Here is a 3,820-nt window from a genome sequence, read left to right on the forward strand (position 1 = left end):
TAATCCTCAGAACTTTAACTTTTAAGCAGTCTCCAAAAAACCAAAAAATGGAACACTTTTCTGTCAATGACTTTCAAATTCGAAAAATTTAGTGGATATTAAAAAATGTAAGCTTTTGCTTGTTAGCGTTTAATAGCTTCATGAAATATTTTGGCCAAGTTTATTTAAATTAAAGGCTATACAAACAAGTTTACAGTTAAACAGCTTAAACTTAATCAGCCAGAGATGCTGGAAATATTCATGGTTTGTTCACATAAAATGTAGTGCAGAAACAAAGGAATCATCCGTTCATCATTCAAAATTATACTTTTCACACCTATATATATTGCATCTCTGGAAATTATTCAATGTTTATGCTCCGTACATATTTTCATACAAAATTAAAACTCGTTTCGCTATATGTGGGTAAAACATCTTATTCTGCACAAGATTCTTGCATTTCTTGGGTTCATTTCCTTAAGATTTCACGCAGTATTTATTGTTTTACATTTGTTTGTCAGTGTCTGTGTCAAATTTGCTATTATCCCGATCAGAAGAGCATATCAAAATAAGAACTTAAACATATCTAAACGAGATATTTATATCTTTTTCAGTTAGAATATTGTTCTTATAATTTACGACTCTTAGTTTTTCGAATCTTGGTTATAACTGATTTTGATTGGCATTCTTGAATAGGATTGAACTCACTTTCAACGATAAAGAATTTGTTTCAAATTGTTATAAGATATTATAACAGTATCTTATTTTGATATGCATGTAACTTTCCATGAAACACGGACATCGAAGTTAACGGCCCAAACCGTACTTTAATGAGTTTCGCTCAGCAGATTCATAAAATTGAATCCAATTTTTGGGATACCAAAAATGGAGCACGACTTAAGCAAATAGTGTGGGTTCCTGACATTCCACTAGAAATTTTTCTCGAAGCATTCGTATCTTGATAAGTTATAATTTTGATAGAATTTGTTCTGCCTAATATCAAACTATACTATCTGAACCAGATATAATCTTGATAGGAGCATATCAAAAACTGATATAATTTAGCTCTGATCGTATAGATTGTTTGATATAATTTGAGATATTTTAACATCCTACGAGTACTGAATTATAACACATTTAGATAGAAAAAAATTAGTATCAAAATATCTCATCTTGATATAATTTTGTTCTTCCCTCCTGATCGGGATGGGGTTGTATGCTGTCTTAAAATTTAACAAGTCTCTCTGTCTATTAATGACATTATCGTCAACTCCAATTTGATGTAGGGGAGGAGCGGGCTATATGCGCCTATTAAGCAGAACACTGATTTAATCAAATATCACATTGAATATGTGTAAAAAACCCGATCAGGAGAGCATATCAAAATAATAACTTAAACGTATCTCACCAAGATATTTACATCTGATTCAGTTATAATTAATTACTCAAACATTTTGATTTAAAGGTTCTCCAATCTGAATTATATCTAATTCTGATTGACAGACTTGAATGGCGTTAAGCTCATTTTCAATGATAAAGATGTTTTTCGGATTGTCCTAAAATAAAATGATTATATCTAATTTTGATATACGTGCAACTTTTTCTGAAACACGGACATCGAAGTCAACGGCCCAAACTGTACTTTAATGAGTTTCGCTTAACAGATTCATAAAATTGAATCGAATTTTTGGGAAACCAAAAATGGAGCATGCCTAAAGCAAATGGTGTGGGTTACTGACATTCCACTAGAAAATTTTCTCGAAGCATTCATATCTTGATAAGTTATAATTTTGATAGGATTTGTCCTGCCAAATATCAAACTATGCTATCTGAACGAGATATAATCTTGATAGGAGCATATCAAAAACTGATATAATTTAGCTATCATCGTATAGATTTTTTGATATAATTTGAGATATTTTAACATCCTACGAGTACTGAATTATAACTCATTCGGATAGAAAAAAAAATCTATCAAAATATCTCATTTTGATACAATTTTGTTTTTCCCTTCTGATCGGGAAACTATATACACGTGTGCAGGCATCTGTTTTCTATACATTGGAGTAATTTTTATGTTGAAATTTTCTTCTGTTTCCAAGAAAATGATTTAATTATTAGTGTTGTCTAGAATGCCGAACCTCAAACCGTGCGGGCTAAATGCGCCTATTTATGTTTTGATCAAAATTTCTGTTTTTTTGGGCAATATTTCCGTATAATTTCATTGAAACTGCTAGAAAGTAATAATTTCCGTACGACAAAGCTGAATTTTTATAGAAATCTATGTATATTATAATTTTATGGAATAAAACAAAAGGACCATACTATGGAGGCAGTTCATCCATGAGAAAAACTTTATCAAATCTGTGTTTAGATCTTCAATTCTCTCTTAAGATGTTATCAGAGCTTAGATTTGAAGGTTCATTGATAAAAATCATTTATTTATTCTATTTAACCTGTTATTTTAGAATGGAGGAATTTTACAAACATGATGGGGGCATACAAAAACACTCTATTATTCCACTATATAATCATTATTAAAACTCCACAAAAGGTGAAATATGTTAAATTTCTTAAGTTCATTTGAGTAAAAAACAAAAACCATCCTAGTTTTTGTTTTAAGCTTCTTTACGTATAATTTTTTAAAGTCGAAATATTACATCAAAATGTATCAAAACTTTGTATGATTTTTTAAATTTTTTTGAGTTTGTAAATTCATAAAATTCTTTCTTGCCTTATGTTCTAAGCGTATCACCCTCAAAATGCATTGGTCAGATAAGCTGTCTAGTCAACCATTTCATCAAACAGCCGTAGGGTCATTTAACCCGATAGGCCCATTTAGGAAACCTTTCCCCTAAAATGTTTCAGCAGTTATTCTAGCACCCAGTGAACATTTTGATCTATATATTTCAGTTGTTTCTGAGATATACACACTTTTGTACAATCTGAAAAAAGTTGTATAGAATATTCTAAATCTATGAGCCTGTACGAACCAAAGTGGAGGCAATATACGGACCAAATTTTGCTTACCTTGAAAATATAAAACTTTGAATTGCGTCTTCAACAATTCGATAGCAACTTTGCTTTGCAAAAAATCTCAGGCTTGTACAACTTACAACTTTCTATTGCCTGTCTACAATTTGATTACAACTTCCTTTTGCGGGTAGCCTGAGGTTTGTACAACTTTCTTCACCATTTAATACAATTTATTGTTACTGTAGCCCAAAGCAATTATATTTTTCCCTCATTACGATTTTACTATAAAACGCCGTGGACATAAATACAATAGAATTTAATGTTTACTGCGAAAAAAAATTGAACCATATACAACTTTATGTGTCTCTTTTCGCTCAGTCTCGAACTCACAACGTTCCGATCCCTGTCCTTCGATATTTCCTCGGAGCCATTTCATGTTGATACAAACAAGCCAATTTGTGCATGTACAGTTGAAAGTTCCGTTTAAAAATCAGTTGATCGTATAAAATACCACTGTATCATTTCGGACTCCAAATCTATTTAAAGATGCTGTTTTTTGATATACAACATTAAACGGACGATTCTATTACAATCAAGAATTGTATTCAGCGCTTTGCGATCTTAGCTAGCTATTTACTGTACTTGTAAACGATTCGACAATCTGCAATACATAGATGCCATGGGACACTTCGTGGGACAACAGTGAATCTGTTTTCTGTCGGAGATGTCTTAGAAGCAGCATCTGATTTTATGGAATCGTTTATCACAGAACCGGATTTTTTGAAGCGTCGCCTGTGTTTTTGCAAACGCCGCACAGAGGGGTAAATGTACCTAATAAGCGATCAAAATTATTCACGGACAAACG

Source organism: Uranotaenia lowii, chromosome 1 (assembly GCF_029784155.1).
Source record: "Uranotaenia lowii strain MFRU-FL chromosome 1, ASM2978415v1, whole genome shotgun sequence".
NCBI lineage: Eukaryota > Metazoa > Arthropoda > Insecta > Diptera > Culicidae > Uranotaenia > Uranotaenia lowii.